At 38.6% G+C, this 14848-nt stretch overlaps 1 long non-coding RNA gene and 1 pseudogene across 1 annotated transcript; both read left to right on the plus strand.

The window, feature by feature from the left end:
• Positions 1 to 4061: 4061 nt before the first annotated feature.
• Positions 4062 to 4822, plus strand: LOC115800183 (olfactory receptor 6N2-like; annotated as a pseudogene).
• Positions 4823 to 11319: 6497 nt separating this feature from the next.
• On the plus strand, positions 11320 to 11775 carry LOC115800244 (uncharacterized). Its single transcript, XR_004021645.1, has 3 exons — positions 11320 to 11337; positions 11427 to 11588; positions 11689 to 11775. It is a non-coding gene; the product is annotated as an uncharacterized LOC115800244 (long non-coding RNA).
• Positions 11776 to 14848: the final 3073 nt, after the last annotated feature.

Here is a 14848-nt window from a genome sequence, read left to right on the forward strand (position 1 = left end):
CCCGGTTTATCACGATCTCGCCCCTGTGTTTAGCAAGGCCCGTGCACTGTCGCTCCCCCCTCACCGTCCTTACGACTGTGCTATTGACCTTCTCCCTGGAGCACCTCTTCCTTCCAGTCGGCTTTATCAGCTCTCCGGGCTGAGCGGCAGGCCATGGAAAGTTACATTAAAGGACTTCCCTAAGTGCTGGTATCAGCCGTCCCTCCTCGTCCCCTCTTGGGGCGGGGTTTTTCTTTGTGGACAAGAAGGATAAGACACTAAGACCTTGCATAGATTATAGGGCCTGAAATCTCATCACCATAAAGAACAAGTATCCTCTCCCACTATTGAACTCGGCCTTTGACCCTCTTCATCATGCTACAGTGTTACTAAGTTGGACCTGCGTAATGCATACCATTTAGTCCGAATTAGGGAGGGGGATGAATGGAAGACCGCATTTAACACTCCACTAGGACACTTCGAATATTTAGTAATGCCTTTTGGACTGACAAATGCACCAGCAGTGTTCCAGGCGTTGGTTAATGATGTGCTGCGGGATTTCTTGAACAAGTTTGTTTTTGTTTATTTGGATGACATCCTGATTTTCTCCAGGAACCTCGAGGAACACCGCGGGCATGTGCGGCAGGTGCTTCAGCGCCTCCTTGAAAACAAACTATTCGTCAAGGCAGAGAAAATGTGAGTTTGACACTAACAGCATAGCCTTTCTGGGCTACATCATTGAGGAGGGACAAATAAAGACAGATCCAACCAAGGTCAAAGCTGTAGTAGAGTGGCCTACACCCACCTCTAGAAGGAGTTGCAACGCTTTCTGGGCTTTGCTAACTTCTATCGACGGTTCATCCGCAATTACAGCCAGACTGCGCTGCCTCTAACTTCTCTCACCTCTGTTTCCAGGCCCTTTGTGTGGACTCATGAGGCTGACCGGGCCTTTCAGTGTTTGAAGGAGAGATTTTGCTCTGCACCAGTGCTTGTTCACCCTGACCCCGACAAACAGTTCATCGTTGAGGTGGACGCATCTGAATCAGGAGTGGGTGCTGTCCTCTCTCAACGTGCAGACCCTGGGGGTAAGCTGCACCCTTGTGCCTTTTTCTCCAAATGCTTAACTCCAGCTGAGAGACACTACGACGTTGGCAACCGTGAGTTCCTGGCTATTAAGTTGGCACTGGAACAGTGGAGACACCTATTGGAAGGAGCTGTGCACCCTTTATAATTTGGACGGATCACCAAAATCTAACTTACCTCCGAACTGCAAAAAGACTGAATGCTAGACAGGCCCGGTGGCAGTTGTTTTTAGGGAGGTTCAATTTCTTGCTCTCATACCGTCCTGGTTCTCGCAATGCTAAACCTGACGCTCTCTCCCGTCAATTTTCCACAGACTCCAGCCCTTCGGTGCCCGAGCCCTTCTACCCCCCCTCATGTGTGGTCGGGACACTCACCTGGGAGATCGAGAACCTTATCCACCAGGCACAAGAAGGGGAACCGGATCCAGGAACTGGGCCTCCGGGCCGGCTCTATGTGCCACAGTCTGCCCGTTCTAAGGTAATACACTGGGTCCACACCGCCCGGTTTTCTTGCCATCCTGGTGTAAGTCGTACCATCTCTCAGCTTAGGAGACTGTTTTGGTGGCCCTCTCTTGAAAGAGATGCTCGGGCATATGTGTTGTCTTGCTCCATCTGTGCCAGCAGTAAGTCGAGAACTCAACCCTCGTCTGGTTACCTTCATCCTCTCCCCGTTCCGGGCCGGCCCTGGTCCCATATTGCACTAGACTTTGTCACCGGGCTTCCACCCTCAGCAGGCAACACAGTGATTCTCACTGTCATTGACCGGTTCTCAAAAGCGGCCCATTTTATTCCCTTGCCTAAACTACCTACAGCACTGGAGACAGCGCAGTTAGTTGTCAACCATGTTTTTCGTCTACACGGCATACCAGTAGATATTGTGTCAGACCGAGGGCCACAGTTCTCTTCCCAAGTGTGGAAGGCATTTTGTAAGGCACTAGGAGCTTCAGCCAGCCTTTCCTCCGGCCATCACCCACAGACAAATGGCCAAACTGAGCGCGTTAATCAGGAGCTGGAGACAGCGCTTCGTTGCGTCACTGCCTCTGAGCCTACATCCTGGAGCACTCATTCTTCCCTGGATTGAATACGCACACAACACCCACACCTCCTCTGCCACGGGATTTTCTCCATTTGAGCATCATTAGGCTACCAACCCCCTCTGTTCCCCTCACAGGAGAGCGAGCTCAGTGTGCCTTCTGTCCAACTCCACCTCCGCCGCTGTCATCGGGGTGTGGCGGAAGGCTAGAACGGCCCTCCTCCGTACGGCTGACCAAAACCGCCGCATTGCGGACCGCCGGCGCGCCCCGGCGCCCAGGTATCAAGTGGGTCAGAAGGTTTGGCTGTCTTCGCGGGACATTCCTTTAAAGGCCGCTACTCGGAAACTGGCACCCCGATTTCTCGGCCCCTTTAAGGTGGACAGGGTCATCAACCGGTCTGCAGTTCGCCTCCAGCTGCCCCCCTCCTTGCGGGTGCACCCGACATTCCACGTGTCCCAAGTGCGGCCGGTGTCCTCTAGTCCTCTGTGCCCTCCTGCCGATCCCCCGCCTCCCGCCCGGTTTGTGGATGGGGACCCAGTCTTCACGGTCCGGCGGGTGCTGGATGTGCGTCGCCGGGGGCGGGGCTTCCAGTATTTGGTGGACTGGGCCGGTTATGGCCCGGAGGAGCGGTCCCTGGATTCCCCGCTCGTTCATTCTGGATCCATCTCTCCTCGCTGACTTCTACCGGCGTCGTCCTGGGGGGCCCGGGCGGCCGCCGAGTGGCGTCCGTTGAGGGGGGGGTGCTGTCATGAGTCGGGGCGGGCCATGTTGTTGGGAGTGTTTTCTGTCTTCCAGGTGGTTCATTGGGGAAGGCAGCTGTTCCCGGTTGCTCATCAAGGTTAGGAGTATATAGGAGGGGCTGAGACGCTGACTCATCGCCAGATTGTTGTTCTGCTCTTCGTGGTAGTAATCCGGCTACACAAGATAAAACTAGTTAAAGTTGTGTTCTTGTACTTACCAGCCTTGCCTTCTTCCCGTTTAGTGATCCTCCCGAGTGAACCAGCCCTCGCTTCCCGGCTCTGGATTCCTACCTGTGATCGGCGTTTTCACCACCCACACCGGAACCCCTTCACCCGGTCCAGCTCCTCCTGTCTTCCCCTGCCTGCCTGCCCCTCGGACCACCTCCGCCCTGACTCACTCGCCAGCCTCATCCCCGACCTGACCGTTAAGGTTGAGAGCCCAATTCTCCGTACTTGCCAGAAAGCCCTCACTAAACCCTCTTGTCCCTGTCAGTATATTTTCTATTAAAGACTCTGTACCGTTCACTGTTGCCTCTGCGTCTGGGTCCGTTTTTCTGCCGGCCATCATGACACATTCTACATACTCATCCAGTGACCTAAACCATTAGTGTTTTGCATCAAAACAACCACATCATTCAGGTTAAGGCACTTTGATCATCCTTATTCACATATGGAAACAGGAAAGCAAAAGGCCTCCTTTGTTTAAATATTTCTTTCACTTTCTTCATCCACCCTGATAAATTTTGCCTATAGTACTAAGCTTATACTAACTTATAGATTAAAAAGTATATGTGGAAAAACGATGAAGAACATAGGACTGTAAATGTCAACTGGTCAAGTTTGCTGAAGTTGTTTACATGTTAGTGGAGACCTTAATGAGATCCATAGAGGATGGAAGGCTTTCTGATAAGATGAAGCCACAGAGTCAGTCACTCACCTTTGTACTTCCAGTGCAGGAAATATATTACTACAGTACTATAAGACTTGTCTATTATTTGTTATTCATTAGTACCTGTTACGTGATCTAATTCTACAGCTGATAACATTTTAGTTCATTCAATGGATGTTGAATTAAATGTAACATTATTAACTCTTGGTGGGTTTGTAGAATTGCACAGATACAGATATCTTTATTTTGTTGTCATATTCACACTTTATATTCTGATACTCTGCTGTAATTCCACTATAGTGTGCATTATCTGGACTCATACAACCTTCATGAGCCAATGTACATTTTCATTGCAGCTTTGTTAATCAACTCTGTTCTTTACAGCACAACTATTTACCCAAAGCTTTTATCTGATGTTTTGTCTGAAAAACAGGTTATATCGTATCCACTCTGTGTCTTCCAAGCTTTTTTATATTACACTTTGGATGGTTCAGAGATTTTACTGTTGGCAGCCATGGCCTATGACAGGTATGTGTCTATATGCAAACCCCTACAATATCCAGTTATCATGAATAAAATAACTGTACATGTCTATCTGGTTTTAGCTTGGCTTATACCTGCTTTTTGAAACTGCAGTGTTAGCTGTGTTGTATTCTAATGTAAAACTCTGTAGGTTTACTCTGACAGGAATTTTTTGTAACAATTCATTTTACAAGCTTCAGTGTGTTCCCTCAGTAGCAATATCTATATATGGTGTGGTCCCTGTTGATAAATATTGCCCTTCTGCCTCTGCTTTTCATACTTTTTTCATACATCAGGATTCTTAGGATATCTTACCAAAGTTGTAGAGAAGTGAGGAAAAAAGCTGCAAAGACTTGTTTACCCCACTTGCTGGTGTTAATCAACTTTTCCTGTTTTATTGTTTTTGATGTAATTATAGTTAGACTGGAATCCGATTTATCAACATCTCTTTGTTTGATATTAACTTTTCAGTCGATTTTATTTCATCCTCTTTTAAATCCAATTATATATGGACTCAAAATGAGTGAAATTTCTAAACATCTCAAGATATTGATGTGCCTAGTTAAAAAACAGTGATATTACTGCCACTATTAGTCAATGTATGATCATTTCATTTGTAATTGTACTGCAAATGAGACATGAAGTATCATCTGATATCATATACTATGACATTTATATAAGGTAATGTTAATGTCTGTTCTTCTATTGATCAAGTGTGTACTGGCCATAAAACAAAGATAAACAACTTTGTAAACTTTTTTCTTTAATTTTCCATTTGGCACAGATTATTTTTTACGACTGTAGATTTTTAAACACAAAAAATGAATTTAGTAAAATGAATCAAAAGCCACTGGCCTGTTGTGTGTGTATGAAGCAAGTGGCTTTGATGGGGAACAGTATTGTGTATTCTGTTACTGAAAAATTCTATACATTATTACATATTTTATAATAATAAAATATCCCCTACACTCAGAAAAGTTTGACCACCATCTACGTAAAAAATTATGGCAACAAAGTGACACTTAATATAACTGAGTAGATTTTAAGAGCTCCAACTTTAAGTAAAAACTATTGATTTAATTAAGTAAATTTAAGTAAAACTATTAAATAGGAAATAATGAAATCATCAGTTAAAATATGTTGGATTTACTAATAGTTTCACAAATTTTGAGTAAATCCAAACCAATTTTATTGCAAAAACTGATAAATATTTACTAAATATCTAAAAGAATTTAATTTAGATATACCAAATATCTGTAAAAAATGATTTGGATTACTAATTGATTAGGTTGAATTAATTTATATTTACTAATTATCTGTATTAAATTAATTCATATTTATTAATTTTGCTGGGTAAAATTGATGCTATATTTCTAACATTCTGAATAAGATTTATTTGAATTGAATAAATAAATCAAGTTTCATAAACTTATAACTTGTATCAGTGTCACTTAATTCAGCACATTTTAACTGCAACTGTTGGTTATGTTTACTTAATTGTTCAAATTCTCTTTGAACTAGTACCACGTCTTAAAATCTATTTATTCTTATATATCACTTTGCCAAAACCTTTCTCTGTTGAATCTAATATCATACCTTCTTTTTTGCAAGAATTCATTGAAAGTCAGTTAAGAAATTATCACACATACAAAACCAGCAAGTATACATTTATTTATGTAATTTTGCTAACATACAAATTTTTATCCTTTTCTTAAACCATTTTTGTGTAAAATTTAAAAGTACAAAGTGAATAATTTATTTGTGCCAATTCAAAATTCCTCTATTAAAAACATGCAACAATTATGTCTCCCTGGTGTACACAGCAGAGTCACAAAAGCAAGCTCCTCAATAAATATGAAAAACTGACTTTTTACGAAATGCAGCACTGAAACAGACATGTGACAGTGAACAAAAAACACTACATCAGAAAAAAAGATTTGTTTTCAAATGGTTTTCAAGAATGGCAAGAACTTTGAGGCCCACAAGCAGAGTGATAAAGTATTTCTGTAGGCAAACAAGACACTTGGTATTTGAGGCAGAACAATTGCACAGGTTGACTTCTTAGTGTCAGATCTGTACAGCAAGTGCTTACAATTAAGAGTTGCACAAAACAGATGAAGGTCAAACAATTTTGTCCATCTTCATATTGGAACTGTGAGGTGGTTTTAAAGTGAAAGTGGACTGTATTCTGTCACTGATATCCATAGATCCTAAGCTGGTGGCAAAGTCCTCATAGTCAAATCAAGAAGCTCTGCATTTTCAAAACATTTCTCATTGTCAAAAGCATTACATCATATCCTTCAAATCAATGTCAATAACATTTCTTTTTCTGAACAAGTCTTGAAGACTTAAATACAGCACAAAATTCTGTGCCCTCAAGTAGCCAGTAACTTGCTCTTGGGGTTGTGTACTTTTGGGGAAGGCTTTGACCCATCCAGCTCGAGGAAGAGTTTCTGAAAGGCTTCAAAAGTGTACCTGACCTCCTTGGGGGTACACAAGAGTCAATGCATGAGTCACAACCTTGAGCATGGCACAAGCCCTTAGAAAGTTGCCCAGGTTAGCTAGGACCTTTGTTCCATCTATCGCAATACCAATGTCCTCTTTATCTCTGATGAATGAGTTTTGATGCTGTAGATCTTCATTGCTTGTCCAGAAAGGTTCTGTGCCACATGGTCTTCATCTGCATCCTACAATAGGAAAAAACATATATTTTAGACTGTAAAGCTAAAGATGATGGTCAAAAAACAGAGATAGAAGGATATATGCATTTTAACTTACACAATACTCTGTAAAGAGCAGAACAGCAGATTCCCCAAAGTACAACATCAAACACTGGATGGCAAGGTCTCAGGTCAAGCTGACAGTAGGATTGCTAGGAGCCTAAAATGACAAATTAATATTACTGAAGATCATAGTTCAGTTTTTAACAGGACACTTAGATTTAGAGAAACCACTGTTAATAATGCAGTGCAAAAGCAGCAAGTCTTTGAATCACTTACTGTCTAAACTTCGGTTTCAGCAGACCAGCAATCACTCCAGAAAGTAACTAGTCCTTCCATAAAACCAATACATTTCTAATGTCATATTTATCACTGAACATATGATAGACTTGGAGTTGAGTTTTGTCACCTTTGGACAAACTACAAACTAGTCTCAATGTTTACAAGAGGTGCTGATGATTGTGCCTTCAAATTTAAAATAGAGGGGCTTCAAAAGAAGACCGTACATTTGTAATGAAACTGGTATGAAAAGATCAGTGTAAAACACACTATACCCCCAAAGCTGTTATAGAAGGTTTAAGTAAGGACTCTGCAGGACAGTCAAGCTGGAAGTGAATGGAGTACTTAAAATCATTGATTTTGTGGTATCACCCAATACTTTTGGCAATATAGTGTATATAGGGCACAGTATTTAATTTCTGTATATAAAGATGAAAATATTTTGCATGAGCCAATTAAATGGTCACATTTTTGAAAAGGTGTGATGAACAATGTCTAATTTGGTGACTATTAAGTGCATACAAACTGCTGGAATTACAAAAGTATCCACTTATTTAACATTTTATAGACACCACAGGCTAACATTTTCTCTTACAGATTTGATGCAAACATAAATAAAACATTATATGGCCAAACTTATGGTACCTTCAGTAGGACAGTCCACAACCTTAATCCGATGGCCCCACCCTTTGAGTGGAAAAGGTTCAGAAGCCTAGGAGAGTATTCGTCCAGCCTGGACATGAACTTTGATTCCAGATGCACTGTTGTAATGATGAACCTGTAAATATTTGTTATTCAAAACACCTGAAGCATGCTTTATGAGATGGCAGTAGGGATGCAAGTTATCGATTAATGTTACCGTACTTTCCAGACTATAAGTCGCGGTTGTTTTCATAGTTTGGCTAGTCCTGCGTCTTATAGTCCACAGCAACTTGCATATGTTTTTTTTCCTTTTAATGACACATTTTTTGACTCCAGAGCGACATACAGTCCAGAAAATAAAGTAAATAAAGTAAGTAAAAGTTTACTGATCTTATCAATTGACTAACAATTAATTGATAAGTGGCCATTTTCTTAAAAATTATTATCTTGTATCAAGAGAGTCAGTCTTTTCATAACATGAAGAGAAAAATTTTCATAATATTTGGTTGTAGACTTTCCTTAGCTGCATTGTATCTGGATAAATGTGTGCGAAGCGCACTCTGCGTTCTGAATGTGCAAGGGCAATCACCATAGAGACACGGCTGATTCTGCCCATGACCAAGTGTTGCGTGCTGTAGTCTGTAATGCTTTAGGTGGTTTCCTTTTGTAGCAGACCAAGAGTTGCAGATCTTACATTTCCAAGACCTAAAGTATTGAGAAAAAAGGTCCTATGAATTTATATATACAGTATAACTGTATACACAGCAACATACCTCCGTAATTGTATAATGTACAGTGACAGAATTTGAGGAGCTTTAATTTTAGCCTTGGTTGTGTTTTAATATTGTATACTTAAATAGTTTTTGTCTGCTATCTAAAGACTGTACACAACAAATGGTACCAACCAAATGCCATCATAATTAACTGTATATCTATGAAAAACATGCTCTATATTTTATGCTGCTTTCATTTCAAATTCAGGTTAGTCAACAACACAACACCATGCAGTTGCTACATGCTCGTCCAGGAGGAGTGAATGCTGCAAGTTAATTACTCAATGCTCTGCTGTGTTTCCTTAGAAACATTTTTAACTACTTTGAATAATTAATTGAGCTTACTGTACTCAGTTGGAATGTATGTATGATTGAACTGATTTTTTTTTTTGGAAAGTGCCTTGAGACAACATTTGTTGTGAATTGGCTCTATATAAACTGAATTGAATTGAAATGAACATAAGGTTAAACTGCATCAAATTACCGTAACCATTAAAAGGTGCATAAAAAATATTATAACATGGAGAAATAAATGCATAGTAGGAGGTATAAGGTACCACCTTCTGTCAAATGCATGTCAAGATCTTATCAGTAATAGATAAAGATCTATAGCATAGATAAGATAAGCAATTTTCATATAGATGACGTCATATTTTTAATTGAATGTAGATTATAAAAATTGATAATATTATGTAAGGGGTATATGGAAATGAATGTCAGGGTTGGTGCTTATGTGTCACTATAGGGGGAGGTGGGTGAAAGTATACATAAATATATATATATATTTATATATATATATATATATATATATATATATATATATATATATTTATATATTTATTTTAATTGGGTATTTTCTTTTTATTTTGTAAACATAAATAAATAAAAAGGCACAGGACTTGTCATTTCAATTGTGTGAGACATTACAGCATGTATAGTTTGTTTTTTTTCTTTTCATTTTTCATTCAGCTATGACTGAAACATTTTGCTGTGGACCACATTGGAAATCTTTACTTAATTTTATTTGTATATGTTTAATTCCGTCTAAAAAAATGAATGAAATCAAGATTCGTTTTACCCGGTTTTCGCAAAGACAGCACCAGGGCACCGTTAGTGAGCCTACTGAGACCTCTGTGTGTCACCACGAAAGTGATCATAAAATAAGTCAGACAGAAAGGTCGGCAAGCCTGAACTTTCGCCCCTCCTCCCTTCCTCTCTGCCCCCGCCTCTCTCTCTCTCTCCTGCTCCTCCTCCTGCTCCTCCCCCTGCTCCTCCTCCTCCTCAGTTAGGGTTTTGTGTTTAATTCTTCTGAGGAAAAGAAAAATTAAAAAATGAAATTGTAAATTAAAAATATAATTGAAAATAAAAGCAAATAAAATAAATAAAAAGAAGAAAAGCAAATGAAAATATATAAGCAAGAAAAAATAAAAGTAAATGACAAAAACTAAAAAGTAAATGAAAACTAAAAAATGAAAGCAAATAAAAATTGAAAATTAAAAAATAAAATTGAAAATTAAAAAATAAAATTGAAATTAAAAATAAAATTGAAAATTAAAATTGAAATTAAAAAATAAAATTGTAAATTAAAAATAAAATGTAAAAACTAAAATGTAAAAAATACAATTGAAAAAATAAAAGTAAATGAAAAAATGAAAGCAAATGAAATTGTAAATTAAAAAAAATAAAATTGTAAATTGTAAATTAAAATTTAAAAAGTAACTAAAATTAAATTTTTAAAAAGTAAAATAAAAGTAAATTAGTGAAATCATCTGTTTTTTTTTTAAAAGTTTCTGTTTTCTAGTTCCACTGACCTGTAACAGAAAATAGACACTAAAAACCTACCCCTCCCTCCTCCCTCCTCCCCCCTATGTTGAGCCTCTTTGAGATCTTATCCACCTCTCTGTATTACAGTGTATTACGGTATTGAAAAAAGAAAAACCAATACTTTAGACTTCAGTGGGGCCCCACCTATGCCCCCTATTCAGGGCCTCTCTTTTGACGGTAACACCTCTGTTTGCTTTAGGTAAGATACAGAAAAATAACGGTCACCGAACCTCTTTAGCTTGTTGTACGCATCTGTTTCTGTAAGATAAGTAACCCACACCTCTTTTTTCCGATCGATCAATTTCATAATTGGTTTGGACAGAACAGTGAGCACATCAGAGCCTGTCTTGTTTATGAAAAAAACAACTGAATCTACTAAATGTTGACACCTTTTTTTTGAGGTAAGTTACGTTTTATTTCCACTTTTTATTGTATGCTTAGTTTCAGCTTCATAACTTTAAAAAATATATAGGTTATTATAGATCACAGGCCCGCCTTAGAAAGAAGTATGATAAAATCTAACTGTCAAACACACAAACCTATAAAGAGCCTCAGTGTAAATATGCTGTTAGTTTGTTCCTCTAATTGTAACTGTCACTAGGATTTTTGATAAAGACATGGATTATTCAGGTACATCAAATTCTGTTTTTAGGTTTTAGATCATTTTAAAAACTACTTTTCTAAATTGTTTTTTACTTTTAGATGACACGTTCATTGGCTCTATTTCAGACACAGATGACGGTAAGTTTTTTTTTTTTTCTCTTTTTTCACCACGTCTTTTTTGATGAATAATGAGGTCATATAACGTTTTTTTTTCTTTCAGATGTTGAATTGATTGAGGAGTCAGATGTTGGTATGGCTTTTTTTTTTTGTTATATATATTTTTTCAGACAAAAAAACAAAACGACTTAAAAATAACACACTTTTTAAAAAACATTTCAGACATATCTGACTTAGACCGCTATCTTCACGATCAGAGAGCTTTCTCCTCTCCGAAAAGAACTCGCCTCGGTTCAGCTTCTAAAGGCTGTAAACTCACAGACAGCCAAAGACAGATTCTCCGTGGTGCTACCTCAATAGGAAAACATCTCACAGTTGACAGAGGTGACAAAACCCTAATCCATTTACCCCACATAAGTATTAAAGATAGGTGAGAATGTTAACTATGTTTTGTTTTATTATTTTTTAAAAATCTATCTTTCAGGAGGCAAAAGTGTGACTGGAGCTCGCATACCAATACGCAGAAGGAGGCGGAGAAATGAGAGGAGGTCCAGACGCAAATACACCCAAGTTCTTCGTAAAATATTTACACTCTTGTTAGAGTTATTAAACTTATTAAATCACTTATGTCTGAAAAAGTGACCTAAACTTTTTGTTTTGTTTTTGTTTTTTGTTTTGTTTTGGACTGTGTTTTGATTTAACAACATTAAAATGTCTAATAATGATTATTTTAGAGATTTAAATGCAGCTTTAGCCTTGTTAGGGGGTGAAAATAGAGAGAACACTAGTCAATCCAATCCTGTTATTGATTCTGTGAACTCTTTAAGCTCTTCACATGTTGATAATACATCTGATAACAGTACTGATCCCCCTCAAAATCACAATGCATTTGATGTTTTTGACGCTATCGATAATGCTTTAGCTCAATTACAGTCTAATCAACCGCCTATACCATCTGAATTATTAGATGAGATAAACCTGTTAAATCAGAGACCCTGTGAAAATCCCTGTTCGGTTCAAACAAATTGTTCTACAGTACATTTTGCTGTACCTACTGTTCCAGCACCTGCTGCTGTACCTGCTGCTGTACCTGCTTCAATTGCATCACCAGCATCCCCAACATCACCAGCATCACCAGCACCCCCAACATCACCAGCATCCCCAACATCACCAGCATCCCCAACATCACCAGCATCAGCTACTGTAGGTACTTTTCCAACTGTGCCAAGCATCCAGCAGGGGGGTGGTGAAGAGATTCCTATTTCTGAGACTCAGGGACCTCCCTTTGATATTGTTTCACGTAGTAAATTCAATAACCTTGAAATTAGACAGATTTTAAATTTCCCGATGCCTGAAAATGTTCCTGACTATGGACGATATTACCAGGCTGTATTAACATCCGCACGTGAGATTATAAGTAGGCTTCTGGCTCAGATTCAGCATGGCGATTTAGTGCAATTAGAACTACAGGGCAGAGATCTACAACATAATGTCTCTTCAGTTATCAGAGTTCATGACAGTTATGATGATATCAATTTATCTGAATTTGAAAGCCTCTTACTAAGAGCTGTACAGTCAAACTGGAGTGTTTTTACTGACTCGTCATTAACGTTAACGGCTCAAATTGTTAGGCCTCCTAGCGGTAGTGGTAAGAGACTTTTGAAAAAAATCCTCAACAATGAAATAATACGTAAAAAAAGACGTTTTTTATATGTTCTCGGGAATAACAATCACCTGTGTTTTGCAATCAATTTAGCTCATCTTTTGAACCCTGAATTAAATGATTCCCAGACTGAGGACTTAGGTAAACAAATCCAGGCAAGTGCCGGTATATCTGAAGACCGACCTGTCAGCTTTAATGATGTTTATAAATTTGAATTAGCTCTGGATTGTAAGATCGTTGTCTTTTACAGAACCGAATGGGATCGTGATTTAAAGAAATTTGATACACAATCTCCCAAAAGGGAAAAAGTTTTATTTCTTTTTCTGTTTCAAAATCATTATTATGCAATTAAAAATCTAAAAGCTTTTCTGGGCACCAAGCATGCATGTCAATACTGTTACACAGGGTTTAATAACCCTGTATCCCATCATTGTGGAGGCTACTGTGCAGTGTGTCTGGATCCTGAATGTAAACAGGGTTTTTTTTATTATTCAGAAATCTGTTCTGATTGTAATAGAGTCTGCAGGTCTAAAGAATGTTACATCCGTCATAAAAAACCAAAACAGATAGGTGACAGATTTGTTAGCAACTGCCAAATTTATAAAAAATGTCAACAATGCGGTTATGTTTTCTATGTAACTAAAAAAGGTACCCAGCATAAATGTAATGATGTCAAATGTGTAATCTGTGGTATGGAGATCTCTGGGGTTGATACTCATCAGTGTTACATTAAGAAATTGGAAAAAGAAACAAAAGACAGTAAGAAAATAGTTTACTATGATTTTGAGACATTTGTAGACCAGACTGGTGAACACAAACCATTTCTTGTATGTACAGAAACAAATCAGGGTCACAAGTGGTTTGCTAAAGGTTGCAATTGTGTTGAAGCTTTCTTACTCCATTTTAGAAGACCTTATTTCAAGGATAGTGTTCTCATTGCTCATAATTCTAAAGGGTTCGATGGCTATTTAATATTATCTGTAATGGCTCGACAGGGTCTTAAACCAAACATAATAATGCAAGGATCTAAAGTTATCAGTTTCATAGACCCTGACTTTAACCAAAAATATATTGATTCTTCCTGTTTCCTCCCAATGCCTTATCAGCAATACCAAAAGCCTTAGGTTTTCACGACAAAGTTAAGGGCTATTTTCCCCATTCATTTAGTTGTAAGAATAATCTGTCATACATAGGACCTTATCCAGCACCATCAGCTTATGGTCTAGAACGTATGACAACAGAGGGTCAGAGAAACTTTTATAAGTGGTACAACACTAAAAGAGGTAAAGTTTTTGATTTTATGAGAGAGGCATTATTGTACTGTGAAAATGATGTAGACATATTAGCTCAAGGTTGTACCATTTTTAGAAAGGGCTTCATGGAAGTAGCAGGAATTGATCCTTTTGCTTGCACTACCATTGCATCAGCCTGTATGAAATCTTTTCAGACAAATTTTATGACCCCAAACACTTTAGCATTAACTGTCCCTGAACTATACAGAAGGCAGGTAAAATCTTTTTCTTCAGCATCGATCCAGTGGTTAGAATACGAATCTTATACACGAGGGTCTTTCATACAACATGCCCTTAATAAAGGCGAAAGACAAGTTGAAAATTTTTATGTTGATGGCTTTTTAGATTCAGAGGTCAGACATGTGTTTGAGTTTCTTGGCTGTTTCTGGCACGGCTGTGCCATGTGTTACCCAAATCAACATGAAAAACACCCTTTTCTGGGGAAATCTTTCGGAGATGTTTATGTTGCCACACTTACCAAATTACAACGATTAAGAAACAATGGGTTTGTAATACATGTTATGTGGGAACATACTTGGAATAGTCTTAAACAGTATGACCCAGATGTTAAGGCATTCTTAAATGCTTTCAACCCTCCAGAACCTCTACACCCCCGTGACGCTTTGTTCGGAGGCCGAACGTGTGCTGCACGTTTGAGATATACAGCCCAGGAAAATGAGAAGGTCCAC

Source organism: Archocentrus centrarchus, chromosome 21 (assembly GCF_007364275.1).
Source record: "Archocentrus centrarchus isolate MPI-CPG fArcCen1 chromosome 21, fArcCen1, whole genome shotgun sequence".
NCBI classification, from domain to species: Eukaryota; Metazoa; Chordata; class Actinopteri; order Cichliformes; family Cichlidae; genus Archocentrus; species Archocentrus centrarchus.